This window comes from Lissotriton vulgaris, chromosome 2_1 (assembly GCF_964263255.1).
Source record: "Lissotriton vulgaris chromosome 2_1, aLisVul1.2, whole genome shotgun sequence".
NCBI lineage: Eukaryota > Metazoa > Chordata > Amphibia > Caudata > Salamandridae > Lissotriton > Lissotriton vulgaris.
In genome coordinates, this window is record NC_141687.1 from 806,418,197 (window position 1) to 806,442,348 (window position 24,152).

The following is a 24,152-nucleotide window of genomic DNA, read 5'->3' on the forward strand; positions in this document are numbered from 1 at the left end:
TTGCCAAGAAAAGTGCTCCAGTAAATCTTGTTATGCATGGTAAGTTTTAGGGCGGCTGCCACAATGTAATATATATATATATATATATATATGTATATATATATATGTATATATATATATATATGTAGATCCAGCCCGTCTACGATAGTGCTTCACTGCACAGAAAGGCACACAGACCAGGAATCAGCACGCCCAGGCAAAAGTCAGGTATCCGATGTTGTTTATTTAAATCATAGTGCGGTGGAAAAAGCTGCCATCAGACGCGTTTCGGGCACGCCTGTGCCCTTGCTCACTGCACACTGCTCACCTGCACTTGGGTCTCCTCTCTTCTTCTGCGCTGCGGTATCCAGGATTGGGCTCCAGGCGAGAGCAAGCAGGGATTGTCTCATATATATATATATATATATATATATATATATATTTCTATGCAAATGTATCGTATGGTATTTAGACCGACATGAAAAGTTGCATAACAATGCACCAAAGAGCCAACAAATGTTAAGACATTAAATGTACAGATTTGTAAAAATAAGAGCACTGTCACTTTAAGATTGCATCACTAAAAAAGAAAGAAAAAAATGTAAATGTTGGTATATAAGAAACCAGATGACCATTTACTGTGTCATGTGATCAAGGTACGTCAGTACCGAAACACGTAATGGCCGACTGAGTAACAGCTCAATAAACCAACAACTTTTTCACTTACTTGGGTCTGTGCTCCATGTTTCTTTTCGGGAGAAGAGAGCGCCTGCGTCCTGCTTGCGGAGTGGAGTGGCAGATATATATATATATATATATATATATATATATATATATATATATATATATATATATTACCTACTGGCGGTCGCCAGTAGGTATATATAGTTAGGATTTTTTCTCTATGGGATTTTTGAAAATTCAATGTCTAATAACTTTGGCGTTTGTGGACGGAATTGGCTGAAATTTTCAGGAAAATGGAACATTTTGTTTCTGAGCAGCCCCTGACAATTTGGGGGGGTTTCATCAAGGGGGGGCCGAGAAAAAAGGGGGGTCCCAAAACGCGTTTTTCCCATGTTAATTTCCATAGGGCAGTTGGCCTCACTTTTAGCTCGAACGGCAGAATGGATTTGCACGAAACTTGGCAAAATTGTAGGGACTGTTAGCCCGATGTGCCTTTGCTAGGTCTCAATATATGTGCTTCAGTGGATTTTGAGTAATTTAGGTTCAAAAAAAGATATATATCTGGGCGGAGCCTAACCACACATCTGATCTGATTGGCTGTCAGCACTTCATCCAAGAAGTGTTGGCAGCCATCTTGGGACCAATATACATGATAGCACCTCATTAAAAAGCATTGTAGTTAATAGAGGGTTTTAGGACTTTAGTTACATTATAAATCATTTGTTGATGGTACCATACTCGTTTTAGGAATTGTGGTGGGTTCTAAGGTGATTTTACCATGTGAAAAAACCTTCTGCTGTGATATCATGAATATTGTTTGAAAGAAAACTAATATCTCATGATTTTCCCACAGTGGTTTGGAAGGGGATCTATAAGCTAAACTGAAAGCATATTTTCTGTAAATTCACATTATCTTTCTCAGTCATGTGAAAATGAAGTCTGACATTCTCAGTAAAACATGTACATCCAACAAGGACAGAGACTGTCAGTTGATTCCTTTGTGTTCTACTGCAGCCTCCTAGAGTGTTCTAAAGAACAACTAGAGCGCTAACAGTCCTACTTATTACAAAGGTATGGCACACCTGAAGCCATCTTGATTGGAATAAAGTGGTAACTCTTAAAACATTTAATTTAAAAAGAAACAACATGAGGGGGTATATTTTGCCATAGAAAGTATGATTAGTGCTGCAGAATGAAAAATTAGGGCACATTTTGAGTGACTTCTCAAATCCTTTTCTATTTCATTAAAACATTCTGACATGCAGTCTCCCAAAATGGCCACCAGAGACAAAAGAGCCCAAATGTAGCCCAAATATCACCCAGATGTAGCCCAAGTATAGCCCAATGACAGAATGTCCCAGAGTGTTCTAAAGAACAACTAGAGCGCTAACAGTCCTACTTATTACAAAGGTATGGCACACCTGAAGCCATCTTGATTGGAATAAAGTGGTAACTCTTAAAACATTTAATTTAAAAAGAAACAACATGAGGGGGTATATTTTGCCATAGAAAGTATGATTAGTGCTGCAGAATGAAAAATTAGGGCACATTTTGAGTGACTTCTCAAATCCTTTTCTATTTCATTAAAACATTCTGACATGCAGTCTCCCAAAATGGCCACCAGAGACAAAAGCCCCCAAATGTAGCCCAAATATCACCCAGATGTAGCTCAAGTATAGCCCAATGACAGAATGTCCCAGAGTGTTCTAAAGAACAACTAGAGCGCTAACAGTCCTACTTATTACAAAGGTATAGCACACCTGGAGCCATCGTGATGGGAATAAAGTGGTAACTCTTAAAACATTTCATTTCAAAAGGAACAAAATGAGGGGGTATATTATGCAATAGAAGGTATTATTAGTGCTGCAGAAAGAAAAATTAGGGCACATTTTGAGTGACTTTTCAAATCCTCTTCTATTTCATTAAAAAATTCTGAAATGCAGTCTCCCAAAATGGCCACCAGAGACAAAAGAGCCCAAATGTAGCCCAAATATCACCCAGATGTAGCCCAAGTATAGCCCAATGACAGAATGTCCCAGAGTGTTCTAAAGAACAACTAGAGCGCTAACAGTCCTACTTATTACAAAGGTATGGCACACCTGAAGCCATCTTGATTGGAATGAAGTGGTAAGTCTGAAAACACTCAATTTAAAAAGGAAGAACATGAGGGGGTTAATTTTGCCATAGAAAGTATGATTAGTGCTTCAGAAAGAAAAATTAGGGATCATTTTGAGTGACTTCTCAAATCCTCTTCTATTTCATTAAAAAAATTCTGACATGCAGACTGAAACATGCACTTTGAATACCAGCAGCAGACGTCCCTGGTGAGCAGTAGCTTTACTACAGTGATCTAATGTGCAACTAGAGTGCTAACATTCAGAATTTATGGCAAATGTGTGACACATCTGAATGCCTTCTTGATGGAACCAAAGTAAACAAGCATTGAAAATGCAATAGATCTCGCCCTCGTTTAAGTTAAAGCCATTCTGTTTGTAATGAGGTGGCTTTTTAGCTTTGCTTTTATTAGTGTTTTTTCAATTTTCATTGTAAATAACATGCATCTGTATGCATATAAGTATATGTATGCATGCATTTATGTTTGTATTTATATAGATATACAGATGATATATGTTTATATATGTATGTATATATATATATATTCACTGAAAAAACCATAGGCTATAGACCATATATAGTTAGGAATTAGCATTTACAAAACCTTGAAAATTCACTGAAAAAACCATAGGTTATAGACCATATATAGTTAGGAATTAGCATTTACAAAACCTTGAAAATTCACTGAAAAAACCATAGGTTATAGACCATATATAGTTAGGAATTCGCATTTACAAAACCTTATTTTACTCACACAAAACCATTGAAATTCCATATATAGTTAGTTGCACTAACTATATATCGCGCACCCGCAATCCACTGCTGATGATGTCACATATTACATCATTCATGACATGGTCAGTGACATCACTGATGATATCTCAAATGACATCACTGATGACATCACTGATGACAACATCCAGTGACTGTATGTTTCTGTAAAGTTAAAATATGTCTTACATATTGAAGAATGAGAGGATGTATAAGTGTCTGGATGAAGGATTTAGTAGGTGCATGACTGACTGTATGAGTGAGTGATTAAATGTGTCTCACTGAGTGCATGGGTTAGTGACTAAACTGTCTTAATTTGTGCATCATTATGTCTGTTGTTCTGTAAACTGTTGCATGTGTTGATAAGTAGCTATATGAGTAACTATATGGGTTATTGATTGGTTGCCCAAGTATTTGTATGGGAGACTGAGTGTGTGTGTGGGTGGCTGGGAGGTGTATGACTCTGTGCATAGATGTGTGAGCAGTTGATTCACTAGATGTATGGTTTCAAAAGTGCATGTGGAAACAGCTGTATGGGCGGTTGACTGTGTGCATGAGTGTATTGGTGAGTGAATGGATATCTCAGTGCTACATGTCAAAGTAAGTACATATGTAAAACACAGTACATGTGAGAGTTGACATATATAAATAACTGTGCATAAGAGCCAGGGAAGGTGTGAGTGGCTGTATGGATCATTGTGAACTTGTATCAGGGATTGTATAAGAGAGTAAATATGTGTTAGTATATGTTTGAATAAGTAAAGTTTGTATATATATATATATATATATATATATATATTACCATTATACCATATATTATATATTATATATATATATATATATATATTACATTGTGGCAGCCGCCAGTAGGTAGTTACAGTTAGGACCTAGTTTCCATAGGAAAAGCGTTTTTTCATTTGCCAGTATCGTTGGCGTCATTTTAGGAATCTTCATAACATTTTCAAAACTAATGAGGCGATCAGGTGAGCTGCTCTTTTGAAGGTTTTGGGCAATCCGTCAAGCATGGCCCAAGAAACAAGCATTTGCAATGCAATAGGTCTTGTAGTTGTGAGAGTTTGAGCTATTGGCATTGTAAATGGCAATGCCTTTTATTTACGTGTTGGTTTTTAAAACATAGATAAAAGGCATTGTCATTTACAATGCCAATAGCTTAAACTCTGGCAAATTCGAGACCTATTGCATTGCAAATGCTTGTTTAAACCATGTAAGTACCTCTGCATTTTATTAGCCCTGTGGGTTTATTGCCTCCCGCTTGTTGCTCTGGGAGTAATACAGAGGAACCCTGCTCTCTATTTGGGGTTGGGTGACATCTGATGACAGCAGCTTTCATCCCCTGCTGCTGTGTTCACACCTGTGCCATAGACACATTTACCTTGAAAGAGAAATGATTAGGCAAGGCGGACTGGACAGTAGGGGCACCTTCAGTGAGGGAAACAAAAAAAAACAATCTGTCTCACTGTACACATGTTTAATAGGTCAGCAGAGAACACTTTACCTTGATTGAATTGGCCAGACCAATTTGATAGCCCCAGCCCAGAGTTCCCAGCCCACAACTACTGCCCTGGAGATGGGGGATTCTTAAAGCCCTTTTAGCCCAATGGCAGTTGCACACCTGCTGGCAAGACTCAGGGGCAAAACGAAGAACATAAGCGCAAGAAAACAACTGGACCTGACCATGAACCAGCAAACGCTCTTTTTGTCGCCGCGACTCACGTTCCTTAATGTGAAATGTAAAGCTCTTGTTTTCATTCCAGTTCTCTGATGTAAACGAATCCTGGTTACACATGCTTCTTGTTTTTATGGCCTGCAAACCATTTCTGTCACATCGCTAAAGAAAGGCTCTTCAGTGCCAAGGTCGCCATGAACACATGCCTCTCTTTCGCTTTTTTGGTGAATTACTTGGTGTGTTTGTGCACTTGTGACCGGGTGAAGTACCAAGGGGGGGTGGGGTGGGGGCAGAGGGATTCAGAGTAAAAGAGACATCTTGTTAGCGAAGCCTGGATCCTCAGTGCTGGAGATAGAAGTGAAGTATCTCATGGCAGCGGGGCCTTCGCTAACACTTTCCAGAATCACCAAAGTGGCAGTGGTAAAAATACACAATGTATTCAAAGCCCTATTACTGTTCGAGGTCTGAAAATGGCCATTCAGTCTTCCGCACCTAACTTGGCCGTAGGACAGGCAGTGACAATTCAGTTATGCTCTGAGCCCAACCTCTAAGGACAATGGGGCAAAACAACAACGAAACACATGTAATGACTACACAGCATAACATTTGATGATAATACCATTTCGGTGTTTCTGCAATCAGGAAGTGCATGTAATATTTAAACAAGCGGTCGCCAGGTATACGCTGTTTATTTTTGCATCGCACTTTCACTTTAAAGTGAAACCGAGATGCAGAAATAAACATGCGCGCCATGTCTGCTTTTTTGACTGCTCAGTGAATTTAATAGGTTTTTTAAATGCTAATTCCAAACTATAACTGGTGTGAAACCTATGATTTTTTCAGTGAATATATATATATATATATATATCTATATCTATATATATATATATATATATTCACTGAAAAAACCATAGGTTTCACACCAGTTATAGTTAGCTGGAAATTTTACTGACATAAAACCATAGAAATTCCAACGTTATAGTTAGTTGGACTCACTATAACAAGCGCGCCTGCAATGCACTGCTGATGACGTCACATATTACATCACTCATGACATCGTCAGTGACATCACTCATGACATCACTGATAACACCAGCCAGTGAATGTGTGTCTTTCTTTAAAATTAATATGTTTAATATTTGTATTTGTAAAGGTTGATGGAAGAATAAATGGTTAAATAAGTGTGTAAATGGATGTTTAAAAAAAAAAATGATTGGTTAACTGCCTTATTAAGTGTATTTTATTGAATACATATATTAGCGAGTAACTTTTAAATATTGAAATATATGTACCAGTGTTTCACTTTGTGTATAAGTACCTGCATGGGTTGGTGACTGACTCACTGTTTGTATGTGTTTTGAAGACAGCATATGTGCAGGACTGTATGGGTGGATGAGTGTGTATATGTGTGTGTTAGTGAGTGAATGACTGTCTCACTATTGTTTTTTTTAGTAACGACACATATTTTAATGTAGTGTATGTGAGTTTTGATGTATATAAGTGGGTATATGTGAGAGTAAGAGATTGTAAGAGTTCCTGTTTAAATAAGTATATGTTTATATAAGTGATTGTTTAAGAGAGTAAGTATGTGTAAGTTTCCTTAGAAGTAAAGAGGTAGTGTGTGTATAGTTTTATATGCAAATAAATGGAGGTTCAATAATTTATTTGCATGTGTGAGTATGTGTGTGAGTAACTTTTGGATGACTGTCGGTGTATAACAGGATGTATAGATGTATCACTACATATGATGAGTGAGTATATGTATGAGTGACTATATAGAACTGTTTGTAAATGAGTGGATGTGTATATAGATGGTGGAATTACTGAATTGGTTGTTATAACTGGTATGGGTATCTTGATTTTTTTTAAATGTTAGTTTCTTTTTTCGAATATCTATTTCAAGGGTTACATTACACTAAAAGGAGGTCTGTCACTCTGTCACAAGGATGGTGTCATAAGTGATGTCATGAGTGATGTCACTGACGATGTCATGAGTGATATAATATGTGACATCATCAGCAGTGCATTGCAGGCGCGCTTGTTATAGTGAGTCCAACTAACTATAAAGTTGGAATTTCTATGGTTTTATGTCATTAAAATTTCCAGCTAACTATAACTGGTGTGAAACCTATGGTTTTTTCAGTGAATTTAAGAAGTTTTTTAAATGCTAATTCCTAACTATAACTGGTGTGAAACCTATGGTTTTTCAGTGAATTTCAAAGGTTTTTTGAATGCTAATTCCTAACTATATATAGGGCCTAAAGCCTATGAAATGTACTATTTTTTATAATGAATCCTATATTGTATATTTATATAATACTTTTTTTTTTTTTGCCCTGGTGCGCTCCCGGTGCGCGCCCCTGTGTGCGCACTGGAAACCGCATTTTTTCGGAGCGCCCTGGGTCGCGCACTGGTGAGCGTCCCGTTAGCGCTATTGCCGCGAACTAAAACATCATGACGTATCGCGTAGCCGCGTCCGCGTGACACGCACGGCGTAAGCGCACCCGGAAATACTCGAGCGAATATGATCGCGCAACGTAATCATCTGATGCGCTTACGCGACGCGCCCCGTGGCGCGCCCGGGGGCGCGACGCGTAAGCGCGTCGGGCCTTGTGACCTAAAAATAACACTTTTTATTGGTGCAGAACAGTTTTGGTTTCTAAATGATGAAAGCCCGGGTCATGTGACCTGAAAATAACACTTTTCATTGGTTCTGGACAGTTTTTTTTATCCAAATGATGAAAGACCCCACCTTTTTTCCTTATTCTGACTTTGTCCTTTGACTGAGGAAGACCTGTTTGGAAATCTATCAGAAATATTTTGTACTTTAAAATGGCTACGGTAGCAGCAGCAGCTGGAGCATCTGCACCACCACCACCACCACCAAGAGGACCACCACAACATTACATTGGTGGTCAAGAAGAGGAGGAGGAGGAGGAGGAGGAGGAGGAGGGGAGAAGGTGGCTGCAAGAAGACAATACCCCATACAAACCAAGGCACATTGTATGGGAGTTTTTTTCTATCCCAGAGGGCAAGAAGAAAGTCAAAGCGCCCAAGGTGACTTGCCTAATCTGTGGCATGGAACTTTCAAGGAGGAACCCTAACAAAAAATATTCTTCTGGTAATAATACCATGATTAGACACATGCAGAGCAAGCATCCGAACAAAGGTGAGAGAACTGGCCAGTAATCCTCCTCAATGATCAACCACCACCTCCAAAAGAAAGCAACCCACTACATCGGGACCAGAGACAAGGAAGATGATCCCTTGCATACAACCACGGTTTGGGGAATTCAGAATTAAATGTATTTTTTGTGGTAAGACCATCTCCTATGGTGAACAGAGCATAAAGCTCATCCTCCTTGCTGGTGACAACCACAATTGCCCCAAAAAAAACCCTAATTTTTTCCAGATTTTTTTTTGCTCCAGTTGAGCCATTTTTAATTCCCTGTTTTTTGTTTCTCCCCATAAAAACAACAAAAAAATATAAAATAGTTCATAAAAGCCAAAAAAAGTACAAAATGTTCAAAAAACATTACAAAATATAAAACAACAAAAAGAAGAAAAAAAACATTTCTTTTTAGAACTACCTCCAATTTTTAAAAAAAGGCTACATTTTTTAAAAACTCTATCATTCTTTTTTCCCATGGAACGCTTCCTGGTACGCTCCGCGGTGCGCGTACCGGGCGCTCCCTCCATGCAAATAATCTTTTTTTTTGTCCCGCGGGCCCTTTTATAGCCCCCACATCAAACCTAGGGGGTCAGGGGGGTCTACTCTGCCCCCTTATGGTCATTTCCTCGTTTGTTTTTACAACCTCTTGTGTCTCGATCCTACCGAGACACAAGATGGCGGCCGCTCCGGACTGTTTGGAATGTTGACAGACACCCGAGAGCCAATCAGCTTTCCGCGCGCGAACTCGCGTAGCGCGGTGGTTAGCGCCCCGGTGCGCATTCCGGGCGCGGCCATAGATATATATTTTTTTTAACCTAAATTACTCAAAATCCACTGGAGAACATATCTTGAGACATAGCAAAGGCACATCGGGCTACCAGTCCCTACAATTTTGCCAAGTTTGGTGGAAATCCATTCAGCCGTTCAGGCTAAAAGTGAGGTCGACCGCCCTATGGAAATTAACATGGGGAAAACATGTTTTGGGACCCCCCTTTTATCTCGGCCCCCGCTTGACGAATCCCCCCCAAACTTTCAGGGAAGAACCAGAGCGCCGCAAGGCAAATTTGAGGACATTTTCAGGCATATTCCTCAACCGGCGCCAAAGTTATTCACAATATAATGTTGAGATTTTGCATTGAAAATAATCCTAACTATAACTACCTACTGGCGACCGCCAGTAGGTAATATATATATATTTATTATGAATATACTTGTACATTCATGGTTTTATATATGTATATATATATAAATAATTTATTTTTCCACACCTGCTTTTAACATGATATTTTAGATCGAGTGTATAATTGTTATTTATTGAGATGACAATTGTTTACATAACACTATTTGCACTTTACTGACGTCTTGCACTTTGCCAATTTTGCACTGCATTTTGAATCTCTTAAATTGGATTATCCCGTGATTTTTAACTTGTATTGCTAAAAATGACAGTATGGCATTAGCACTTTACTTAAGGTTGTTTGCACATTGCGATTTAGGCTGTAATCAGGGATTATCCCGAGATGTGCTTTACTAACAGCATTTTGTTGTCTATGTCTATGACTCAAGATATTTTGCATGTGACCATGTTCCACCAATGATATAACATTAAGACCAGCATTTGCACTTTAAAAGTTGCCTCCTCCCTTGCATGCGTCATGTGATCAAGGCCTCCGTGAAAGCCGAAACGTCATGCTGAGGTGTGCCGTCTTCCCAACTAAATAAAACACACTGCTCACCTGCACTTGGGTCTCCTCTCTTCTTCTGCGCTGCGGTATCCAGGATTGGGCTCCAGGCGAGAGCAAGCAGGGATTGTCTCATATATATATATATATATATATATATATATATATTTCTATGCAAATGTATCGTATGGTATTTAGACCGACATGAAAAGTTGCATAACAATGCACCAAAGAGCCAACAAATGTTAAGACATTAAATGTACAGATTTGTAAAAATAAGAGCACTGTCACTTTAAGATTGCATCACTAAAAAAGAAAGAAAAAAATGTAAATGTTGGTATATAAGAAACCAGATGACCATTTACTGTGTCATGTGATCAAGGTACGTCAGTACCGAAACGCGTAATGGCCGACTGAGTAACAGCTCAATAAACCAACAACTTTTTCACTTACTTGGGTCTGTGCTCCATGTTTCTTTTCGGGAGAAGAGAGCGCCTGCGTCCTGCTTGCGGAGTGGAGTGGCAGATATATATATATATATATATATATATATATATATATATATATATATCCTACTGGCGGTCGCCAGTAGGTATATATAGTTAGGATTTTTTCTCTATGGGATTTTTGAAAATTCTATGTCTAATAACTTTAGCGTTTGTGGACGGAATTGGCTGAAATTTTCAGGAAAATGGAACATTTTGTTTCTGAGCAGCCCCTGACAATTTGGGGGGGTTTCATCAAGGGGGGGCCGAGAAAAAAGGGGGGTCCCAAAACGCGTTTTTCCCATGTTAATTTCCATAGGGCGGTTGGCCTCACTTTTAGCTCGAACGGCTGAATGGATTTGCACGAAACTTGGCAAAATTGTAGGGACTTATAGCCCGATGTGCCTTTGCTAGGTCTCAATATATGTGCTCCAGTGGATTTTGAGTAATTTAGGTTCAAAAAAAGATATATATCTGGGCGGAGCCTAACCACACATCTGACCTGATTGGCTGTCAGCACTTCATCCAAGAAGTGTTGGCAGCCATCTTGGGACCAATATACATGATAGCACCTCATTAAAAAGCATTGTAGTTAATAGAGGGTTTTAGGACTTTAGTTACATTATAAATCATTTGTTGATGGTACATACTCGTTTTAGGAATTGTGGTGGGTTCTAAGGTGATTTTACCATGTGAAAAAACCTTCTGCTGTGATATCATGAATATTGTTTGAAAGAAAACTAATATCTCATGATTTTCCCACAGTGGTTTGTAAGGGGATCTATAAGCTAAACTGAAAGCATATTTTCTGTAAATTCACATTATCTTTCTCAGTCATGTGAAAATGAAGTCTGACATTCTCAGTAAAACATGTACATCCAACAAGGACAGAGACTGTCAGTTGATTCCTTTGTGCTCTACTGCAGCCTCCTAAAGTGTTCTAAAGAACAACTAGAGCGCTAACAGTCCTACGTATTACAAAGGTATAGCACACCTGGAGCCATCGTGATGGGAATAAAGTGGTAACTCTTAAAACATTTAATTTAAAAAGGAACAAAATGAGGGGGTATATTATGCAATAGAAGGTATTATTAGTGCTGCAGAAAGAAAAATTAGGGCACATTTTGAGTGACTTTTCAAATCCTCTTCTATTTCATTAAAAAATTCTGACATGCAGTCTCCCAAAATGGCCACCAGAGACAAAAGAGCCCAAATGTAGCCCAAATATCACCCAGATGTAGCCCAAGTATAGCCCAATGACAGAATGTCCCAGAGTGTTCTAAAGAACAACTAGAGCGCTAACAGTCCTACTTATTACAAAGGTATGGCACACCTGAAGCCATCTTGATTGGAATAAAGTGGTAACTCTTAAAACATTTAATTTAAAAAGGAACAAAATGAGGGGGTATATTTTGCCATATGAATTATGATTAGTGCTGCAGAAAAAACAATTAGGGCACATTTTGAGTGACTTCTCAAACCCTCTTCAATTTCATTAAAAAATTCTGACATACAGTCTCCCAAGATGGCCACCAGAGACAAAAGAGCCTAAATGTAGCCCAAATATCACCCAGATGTACCCCAAGTATAGCCCAATGACAGAATGTCCCAGAGTGTTCTAAAGAACAACTAGAGCGCTAACAGTCTTACTTATGACAAAAGTATGGCACACCAGAAGCCATCTTGATTGGAATGAAGTGGTAAGTCTGAAAACACTCAATTTAAAAAGGAACAACATGAGGGGGTTAATTTTGCCATAGAAAGTATGATTAGTGCTTCAGAAAGAAAAATTAGGGATCATTTTGAGTGACTTCTCAAATCCTCTTCTATTTCATTAAAAAAATTCTGACATGCAGACTGAAACATGCACTTTGAATACCAGCAGCAGACGTCCCTGGTGAGCAGTAGCTTTACTACAGTGATCTAATGTGCAACTAGAGTGCTAACATTCAGAATTTATGGCAAATGTGTGACACATCTGAATGCCTTCTTGATGGAACCAAAGTAAACAAGCATTGAAAATGCAATAGATCTCGCCCTCGTTTAAGTTAAAGCCATTCTGTTTGTAATGAGGTGGCTTTTTAGCTTTGCTTTTATTAGTGTTTTTTCAACTTTCATGTAAATCACATGCATCTGTATGCATATAAGTATATGTATGCATGCATTTATGTTTGTATTTATATAGATATACAGATGATATATGTTTATATATGTATGCATATATATATATTCACTGAAAAAACCATAGGTTATAGACCATATATAGTTAGGAATTAGCATTTACAAAACCTTGAAAATTCACTGAAAAAACCATAGGTTATAGACCATATATAGTTAGGAATTAGCATTTACAAAACCTTGAAAATTCACTGAAAAAACCATAGGTAATAGACCATATATAGTTAGGAATTCGCATTTACAAAACCTTATTTTACTCACACAAAACCATTGAAATTCCATATATAGTTAGTTGCACTAACTATATATCGCGCACCCGCAATCCACTGCTGATGATGTCACATATTACATCATTCATGACATGGTCAGTGACATCACTGATGACATCACTGATGACATCTCAAATTACATCACTGATGACATCACTGATGACAACATCCAGTGACTGTATGTTTCTGTAAAGTTAAAATATGTCTTACATATTGAAGAATGAGTGGATGTATAAGTGTCTGGATGAAGGATTTAGTAGGTGCATGACTGACTGTATGAGTGAGTGATTAAATGTGTCTCACTGAGTGCATGGGTTAGTGACTAAACTGTCTTAATTTGTGCATCATTATGTCTGTTGTTCTGTAAAATGTTGCATGTGTTGATAAGTAGCTATATGAGTAACTATATGGGTTATTGATTGGTTGCCCAAGTATTTGTATTGGAGACTGAGTGTGTGTGTGGGTGGCTGGGAGGTGTATGACTCTGTGCATAGATGTGTGAGCAGTTGATTCACTAGATGTATGGTTTCAAAAGTGCATGTGGAAACAGCTGTATGGGCGGTTGACTGTGTGCATGAGTGTATTGGTGAGTGAATGGATATCTCAGTGCTACATGTCAAAGTAAGTACATATGTAAAACACAGTACATGTGAGAGTTGACATATATAAATAACTGTGCATAAGAGCCAGTGAATGTGTGAGTGGCTGTATGGATCATTGTGAACTTGTATCAGGGATTGTATAAGAGAGTAAATATGTGTTAGTATATGTTTGAATAAGTAAAGTTTGTATAACTGTATAGTTGAGGAAATGGAGGTGTGATTGATTCTTTGCATGACTGACTGGGTGTATGAGTAACTCCATGGATGAGTGACAATCTGTGAGTGTCTGTTTACATTGAGTGTATCTAAGGTTATATTAGAGTCTGAAGAGGTTCATCGTATAATCACATGAATGATGTCATCAGTGATGTTGTCAGTGATGTCATTTGAGTTGTCAACAGTGATGTCATCAGTGATGTCACTGACCATGTCATGAATGATGTAATATGTGGCATCATCAGCAGTGGATTGCGGGTGCGCGATATATAGTTAGTGCAACTAACTATATATGCGAATTTCATGCTATATATGGTCTATAACCCATGGTTTTTTCAGTGAATTTTCAAGGTTTTGTAAATGCTAATTCCTAACTATATATGGTCTATAACCTATGGTTTTTTCATTGAATATATATATATCGAACTGTTGCTATTCCAATACTGTTTGGAAAACAGACTAGACTACCATTCACTAGTAGTTTGTCCTCACTGTTTATTATCACGTGGTGTACTATGAAAAAAAGAGTAAAAAATGCATTTTTTTCACTGCTCAGTGACTACTATTTAAAACGCATGCATTACCAATACTGACTGTCTGTGAGCAAGGGCGGATGCCCGAAACGCGTCAGATTGCTTGGTTCAGCTTTTGAATAAAAAAACTGTGCTTACAATTACTGGATCCGCGTGGTTTCCTGGGTCGCTGTGGTCGGAGCTCGGGAGACTGCATTTGTTTGATGTTTAATTCGGAAGGTGATTGCTTCCGAGGCGGATCCACTCTCCAGAAGTTGGCTGTCGTGTTCAATCATCAAAAAAAGCTTTTCTTGTCAGGAAAATTCGTCAACGACAGCCCCTGTGCCTGCGGAGAAATCAGCTGCACGTTGGAAAATATCGGCGGCGTCTTTTTTGAAGTTTTGAAAAAGGGCGCGTTGGCGCCAAAAACGCCTAACCAGCCGGAATCCAGCGGAAAACGCTCCAGCATTTCGGCGGCACGGTGGAGAGGAATACCAAGCACTTGCCCGCTACCCTGGGAGCAGGATTGTCGAGCTCGGGTATTTCGGTGCAAACTACTTCTTCAAGCAATTTGAACCAGGCGCCATGTCAGAGGAGACCCTCCGTGGCAGGGAAGCGGCGGCTGCCGCTCTTTACTCCAACCTACCCAAGGTAACAGCGGGTGTGGGAGGAGGCAGTAACAAAGCCGATCAAGCTGGCGGCTCCAATACTGTTGAAACTCAAATACGTGCTGCGCTAAAAAGACTCGAGAAATGCATGTATTCGGAAATGTCCAAATGGTGGGAGCATAAATCTTTGACCATGTATTTGGAGGAAAATAGAGTTCCCAGGGGTTTACGTATCTTATTGGCACCAAGTTACGACAGACCTAACCCCAATATGCTTAAAGAATGGGGTCAAACCAATCTGGAATCGTCTGCGAAATTGTTGCAAATTTTGGTTAAATATGCAGTCATAGATCGTGAACAACTCATGAAAGAGATAGTGGAAATTAATGACGAGTTGAGTAAATGGGAACCACACGATCTTATAACCAAATCGAGAAAGGAAATCGATGAGCGCATTGCCAAACAAGAGGAGAAAATCAAAGCCCGTAAGATTTACAAGTTTGCGCGTGATAAGGAAGACTACGCGCAGGGGCGAATATTCACATTCGCACGCAAATTTGACAATGTGAAACGCTCTAAATTTGCACAACAAACACAGCAGGCTAAACAGGGAAAGCCAGACGGGCAGACATCCACCTCTGTACAAGCGCAGGGCATTGCATTACCTGGAACAAGCCAAATACACAGTGACAACGAGTCATTGACAAGTGCTCCCACCTCAGATGACGATGCCAGTAGCAGTTGGGAGGCAAGCTCGGTCATTCTTGATTTAGGTGAGGAAGTGGATTTTTTATCCAACGAGAGACTACAGTCACTAAGACCCCGGAACAAACAGCAGACAAAGGGGCAGCAGCAGCAGCAGCAAAGCGTGCCAGGAACAACAGAAGACGGGGCCAGCGCCGGAAAAAACACAAAAGTGCCCAAAAAACCAAAGCGGCAATATTGGCGCAAAAACAAGTGAGTGACAATACCGTAATAAACCTTTCCTCCATTGACCTTACCAAGGCTGAGCAACAACTTTTAAGTCTTGGTCTCTCGTACTGTCCTGCTACTGACTTTAACTATGCTAAGACCCGCATAGATGTCTACATGTACATCAGAAAATGGAAGCTTAAAAAATTCTTTGAGATTAAGGAGGGTTTAAATAATAAAACAACACAAGGAGTTGGAACAACTATTAATGTTCTTCCTAACCTACCCATGCTTCCAGCCAGTGACACTCGAACAGCACTTACTGTACTAAATCTTTGGGGCAATGACGCTCTCACTGAAGAACTTGCATCCACACAGGATGAATTGAGGGCAGCTGACATTCCCCAAATTGGAGCCAACACCAGTCCTTTTAAACCAACGTCTAAATTTAACCCTACCATGCCTAGAGACTCCATTGATGTGTTTCAGGACGTGGTGGTAGAGGATTTAAAGCGATTACATCATCAGATAAAGCACAAAAAGCGATATAGAAGCAAACAGGAAACGGACTACCATGCTTTGGTCAAAAAATTAAGCAGTGATCACAACATCATAGTGACCATGGCCGACAAGGGGGGCAATGTGGTCATCTGGCCCCAAGAGGAATACATTAAGGAGGCAAAGCGACAGCTTGGTGATGAAACCTGTTATTCGATCACCAATATGAAACACTTTGAAGCTTCAAGGGAATCGCTTAAGAAATTACTTTTCAAATACAAAAGGGAAGGTATGATTTCCTCTCAGGAATTTGAATTCCTCCATGTCGAATTTCCTGTATTGCCAAAACTTTATTTACTCCCTAAGATACACAAACTATCAAGACCAGTGCCAGGCCGACCGATCATTTCGGCCATTGCAGGAGTGGCTGAACATGTCACTGAATACATTGATTACTTCCTGCAGAGCCTGGTCCAGGAACTACCCACATATGTCAGAGACACTGGCGATTTCCTGGATAAAATTCAAAATATCCAGTGGAATGAACAACTGCTCTTGATCACTTTGGACATAGAGTCGCTCTATACCAGTATAGAGCATGTGTGTGGTATCAAAGCCTTAGATTTTTTCCTTGGCAATAGACCCATAAACTGTTATCAGCACAACAAAGTTTTGATCGAGCTAACATCCTGGTGTCTCCATAATAATTTCTTTCTTTTTGGGAGTGATCTATATCTGCAAAGACGTGGGGTCGCCATGGGGGCATGTTTCTCTCCCAGCTACGCGTGCTTGCACGTGGGCTGGTGGGAGGAACATGTCCTCAGACGACAACACGCCCAAATCTATTCTGATCATGTTTTAATTTGGCTCCGTTATATCGACGACGTTTTTTTGTTATGGCAGGGTGATAAACACAGTGCACAACTGTTTATTGATTCTATCAATGTGAATAATGAAAATCTGAAATTCACTAGCTCCATCAGTGAGAGTGAGGCAGAATTCTTGGATGTTAAAATCCAGATCCACAATGGCAGGATTACCACCAAACTACATCGTAAAAGCACTGCTGGGAATAGTATTCTGCACGCCAGCAGTGCACATCCGCGCCATGTGGTAGATAACATTCCCCTAGGTGAACTATTGAGAATTAAAAGAATCTGCAGTACAGACTCTGATTTGATACTCTGCACCAATGAAGCCTTGGCGAGATTTCGTGCTAGGGGGTACCGTGAATCAGTCCTTACAAGAGCTATGGCCAAAGCCAAGACTAGATCCCGTGCTTCCTTACTTACAACTAATAGCAGTGCCAACACATCATGCACCTCTGATGAGGACACCACTAATCCCAGGTTCCTTACACCATACAGCAGACAGGCAAGGCAAATAAAATCCATCCTATCTAAAAGATGGCCAGTTCTTGCTACAGATCCTGTACTCAAACCCCAATTAGCAGAAATTCCCATTGTCACCTTTAGGAAGGGTCCCTCTCTCAGATCCCACGTCTGCCATGAGTTTCCTGAATCAAGAAAAAAGCAGGAATGGTTGAAAACTAGATCTGGCTTTATACGCTGCACCTCCTGCAGGGCTTGCAAATTTGGCAAAAGTACTCGACAATACAATACGCCATTCAGTCCAGACCCTATCCAAATTAGGGGCCAATACAATTGTAAGACTGAATTTGCCATATACGTTTTATCCTGCACATGTGGACTCAGGTATGTCGGCAGTACTCGACAACCTGTACACGTTAGGATCCTCCAGCATCTACGTGCTATTGTTAACAACGACCCAGCCTACCCTGTTGCCAGGCACTTCAAGGCAATTCATAATAATAATCTGGAGTGCCTGTCATACTTTGTCATCTCCGCAATAGATAAACCTAGGAGAGGCGGTGACAGGGTAAAGATGCTGAGAAGAATGGAATCTCATTTCATTCTTGAATTAGACAGTAGATCCCCGAATGGTCTTAACAACACGGAAGACCTACATGTGTTTTTGTAACTTAAGCCCTGCTCTGTCCAACACACTTTGCATTACTTTGGGTGGTGGGGTTCATTTGGCTCATGCCCCCGCCCCCTCTCCACGTGTCCCACTATTTGTCTCCTTGTTGGGTTGTTGCACGTATTATTTATATAATTCTTCACGGTGATTTACCATTTAGGTGTTTTTCATTTATATTCTTTGACACATTTATTTGAGGACATAGACAAAAAAAGTTTTTCTCTGTGATCCGTGTATAAACATGTTCTCACAACAGTTCGTTTCTTGACTACGATATTCCCATGATTAGATGCCAAATAGCCCATGCCTTATTATTTTGCTGCTGCAGTCATATGTTTACATATTATGCTGTTTTGCACGTTGATAATCACAGATGCAATACAATATTGTTTACATTCAAGCATATTTTGCACATAACCAATAGTATCATTACTGGTTTTTATCTGCATCTGGTATAACTACAACTATCATCTTTTAACTATGCACTTTGCACTTTAATATGCTATTTGCACCATCAACATTAAAAAATGACTAGGGCTATCTGTATATACTAATACTTGTTATATATGAAAAATCTTTTGGTATTTGCATTTTATGCTGTGTATAGAAAAAAAGTTTTTTTAAAATCTTTTTTAAAAACTTTTGTATCATGGGTTTTCATGTTTTGTCTATTTAACATATGGATTTTAACCTGTTAATGAATTTTTCGAACTGTTGCTATTCCAATACTGTTTGGAAAACAGACTAGACTACCATTCACTAGTAGTTTGTCCTCACTGTTTATTATCACGTGGTGTACTATGAAAAAAAGAGTAAAAAATGCATTTTTTTCACTGCTCAGTGACTACTATTTAAAACGCATGCATTACCAATACTGACTGTCTGTGAGCAAGGGCGGATGCCCGAAACGCGTCAGATTGCTTGGTTCAGCTTTTGAATAAAAAAACTGTGCTTACAATTACTGGATCCGCGTGGTTTCCTGGGTCGCTGTGGTCGGAGCTCGGGAGACTGCATTTGTTTGATATATATATATATATATATATATATATATATATATATATATATATATATATATATAGTTAGGATATTTTTTCCTATGGGATTTCTGAAAAAATCTTTGGCGTTTGTGGACGGAATTGGCTGAAATTTTGTTTCTGAGCAGCCCCTGAAAATTTGGGGGGGTTTCGTCAAGGGGGGGCAGAGAAAAAAGGGGGGTCCCAAAACGCGTTTTTCCCATTCATTTTTCCATAGGGCGGTTGGAATCACTTTTAGCTCGAACGGCTGAATGGATTTACATGAAACTTGGCAAAATTGTAGCTGTGGTTTGCCCGACGTGCCTTTGCTATGTCTCAATATATGTGCTCCAGTGGATTTTGAGAAATTAACGTTTATATATCTGTGACAGCGTCCCGGTTAGCGCCCCGGTTCGCGTACCTGACGCGTAACGGAACTTCGCGAGGAGAAGCGGATTGGCTCCCCGGTCACTGTGAACATTCTAAACAGTCCGGAGCGGCCGCCATCTTGTGTCTCGGTAGGATCGAAACACAAGAGGTGGCAAAAACAAAGGGGGAAATGAGCATAAGGGGGCAGAGTACATCCTCCCTGACCCCCTAGGTTTGATGAGGGGGCTTTAAAAGGGCCCCGCGGGGCAAAAAAAATAAAATTTTATTATCGTTTTTTTTGCGGGGGGAGCGCCCGGTACGCGCACCGGGAAGCGGTCCGGGAAGCGTAATATAGGGAAAATAGGATGAAAGAATGTTCAAATAAAGTATGTATATTGATTGTTCTTTTTTTTTTTATTTTTTATTTAAGTACCAACATGTAGGTACCAATGCAGAGTCTAAAAATAAAAATACAACGTTTTCTTTGTAGATATCTTGCATGTTGTTTCAGAAGTTATTGTGGTATATGGAATTCCTAGCGTAGTCTGTCAGGAAAGCAGAAACACCATGGAGGCAGGAGATGATAAAGAGATGTTAAATACACATTGGAGATAATATAGTGGAAGAAAAGAAGTAACTTTGAGCAAACTTACTATGTAACACAATAAAGTTGCACAGTATATTTAAAGTCTGATTTTACATTATAATCAATTTGGTACTAGTTTAAAAAATACATATAAAAATGAATAATGTCTCAAACAATTTTTGAATTATTGAATATAAATGTATTTCTCTGATTCGTTTTCAAAATTAAAAAGAACTTCTAATAATTCATTGTCAGAAATGTTCTCATTTTCAATAAGGTAATCTACTGATTCTACACATTGCAGAAGTTCAAAGTCCCGTGATTCATCAAAGAATTCAGAGTCATTGGGTTCAATTTCTGTATCTTTGTTGCTTTCTAGAACAATTTCGAAGGTATTTTTTTTCTCTCCTTCCATTTTTGTGCTGTAAAATGAATTAAAAAAAAATATATCAGTACAGATAGGGCACTGTTGGGTTTAAGTACAGACAGGTAGTTTGGTTTTTTAAACAGTGATTTTATCTTTGGGCAGTGTATGGTATCAGACTGGAAGTAGAAATATAAAAAAATGTATGTGATAAAGCCTAAGTCAATTCTTAATTATACAAGACAAGCCTAACTCCATCCATAACTAAAACAGAGAAGTCTATCTTATTCTATAAGTATTACAGAGGGATAGTATATAACTATCAGAAAATGTTTTCCTAATTAACTTAAAGTGCAGAATATACTTCAGTTTTTAAAATAACATCTTACCTTTCAAAAAGAAGTTTAAGTTCTCAGTTGAAATGCACTTGATATGTACTTCAGGAAGTAGTAGTCAAAATGGCTGTGTTTCTCTCTCTTTTTTTATATATATTCAGGTACATAACCAATCAAATGTCATGAAATAATAGAAGATATTGAAAGTAGCATTTTGATTGGTTGTCAATTCTAACACTTCATAAGTGTTTTTGTTAGGTAATTTACCTCAGGATATTTAGTCAGGCTTACAGCATAATTTTCTCAATGGAATTCCATCACATTTTGGTAAATGGTAGGGACTGCTATGTAGTAGGGCCTATTCTATATTTGATGAAAGTGTCTGTAGTGGTTTTTCTGTAAATTACTTTCCCACCTTTTTTTATCGAGCGCTTACCGGTGCGCTCTCCGGTACGCGAACCGGCAGCGTTACGGGAGTCCTCCATTTTGTGTATCGGTAGAATTGAGACATAAGATGGAGGTCAAACAATGTTCGGAATGGGTAGAAGGGGGCACGGTAGACACTTTGTGACCCTCTAGGTTTCTGAGGGGGGATTAGGACGCTGATATATGCAAAAATAAAAAAATAAAAAATTGGAAAATTTTGCGGGGGGAGCGCCCGGTACGCGTAGCTTGGTGAAAAAAAAAAGTTAGAAAAAGATAAACTTTTTGAATGATCAGAGGTAGGGTAGCTCTGAAAAGAGCTATTGGGTTCTGTGGCTAATTTAGGTACCTACAAGTAGGTTGCAATGCACACTTTTAAATAAAGGACGAATATTCTATTCCCTTCATCGGAGAAGGGCACACCATCTCTTCTGTAGATGTCTTGAATGTTGTAACTCAAGTTATTGTTGTATATTAAACCCATTCCATAGTCTCTCATGTAAGCAGAAACAGATTTATACACATGTTTCCGTGCTTTCTCAAATTGTGGAAAAAATTGGTTGGACCACTTCCATTTCTGTCTTTGGCATATATTGGAATATACCAAGGCAGTTTGGGGAAAAAGTGTCATCAATTGATGAAAGGTGTTCTTTAAAAGCATTTCCAGACCAACTCCAGTCATAGTGCCCAAATCATTTCCACCACAGTGCACTATTAAGAGGTCAGGGTTTGACAGATGCATACATTTTTTTTATTAAAAACATATAAAATATATTTTTGCATTAAAATAAGAATACATTTTACAGCTTTTGATATTTGCTATTAAAAAACCATTGAAATTCACTGAAAAAACCATAGGTTACAGACCATATATAGTTAGGAATTAGCATTTACAAAACCTTAAAAATTCACTGAAAAAACCATAGGTTATAGACCATATATAGTTAGGGATTAGCATTTACAAAACCTTATTTTACTCGCACAAAACCATATAGTAGAGGAAATGGAGGTGTGATTGATTCTTTGCATGACTGACTAGGTGTGTGAGTAACTCCATGGATGAGTGACAGTCTGTGAGTGTCTGTTTACACTGAGTGTATGTAAGGTTATATTAGAGTCTGAAGAGGTTCAACGTATTATCACATGAATGATATCATCAGTGATGTGATCAGTAATGTCAAATGAGATGTCATTAGTGATGTCATCAGTGATGTCATTTGAGATGTCATCAGTGATGTCATCAGTGATGTCACTGACCATGTCATGAATGATGTAATATGTGACATCATCAGCAGTGGATTGCGGGTGCGCGATATATAGTTAGTGCAACTAACTATATATGCGAATTTCAATGGTTTTGTGCGAGTAAAATAAGGTTTTGTAAATGCTAATCCCTAACTATATATGGTCTATAACCTATGATTTTTTCAGTGAATTTTTAAGGTTTTGTAAATGCTAATTCCTAACTATATATGGTCTATAACCTATGGTTTTTTCACTGAATATATATATATATATATATATATATATATATATATATATACACACACACACACACACAGACACATATATATATATATATATATATATATATATATATATATATATATATATATATATTCACTTTCACCACACGCTCACAAACGTGTAAATGCACTCGATTTCCAGCCAATTATCAGCAATAATTTAAGCCATCCAGCAAAGTTCGTTAATGTATTCTTTATTCCAGCATGGAACCCAGTTCATAGAACTAAACCCCCAACGCGTTTCAGCGACAACTCGCCTTGGTCACGGGTGAATAGTAAACATAAAGGTGGACATTAAATAAAGTTTTTCAAAACTTCAAGTGCCAACATAAACAACGGACATAGTGCTCAAAGTAAAAACACAGCGGCCATCTTGGCATGGTCATTGCTTGCATAAATGATGTGCCCAATACCATAAATCATATATATACTGCATGAATTCTGCATATAATCATGCGTAAAAAGACAAGAATTGAACAGTATCCCAAGTGGGTGAGTTCAAAGGAAACCTCCATGTTGTCATGGAACCATGACAACAACCAATAATAAGGAAAGCATATGATGTTCAAAGGTGAATAAGTAGGTTGGTAACATAATTAAATTAAATTAAACCGGCTGGTAGATTCCCAAGTGGGAGATAGTATTTACAAGGCCATTGGGAAAGCAAAATGCAACTGGCTCTCTACACAACGATCCTGTGCATAATTACTGTTCATAATCAATATCATTTTCACATAGACATTCACATCCCAAGTGGGAAATTCTAAGCATAACCCTTAGGGTACACAGTAATTATGCAATCCTGTACATTACATCAAATTGTGCTGTGCATTTGACTTATATCCCCATATTCAAATCATATAGTGTAAAAGAATAATGTCTTTAAATTCCAAGTGGAAATTTTTTAAGACCCATTGGATAATATGTTCTTCTGGCCGGTCTACTCTCCAGAGATAAATGTTACCTAAAAAAACAACAAAAACGGCACATCAGAGTTGCAATGCCATTGACGAGCGGCCTTACACTGTTAGTGTCAAATTAAGAAACAAATATACTATGAAGTGATTAAAAACATCAGAATCATCGCAAGGAGATCAAATCTAGCACAATACATATCATAGCTGAACAAAATGCAGGCAGCATGTTTACCATAATCACATTTTAC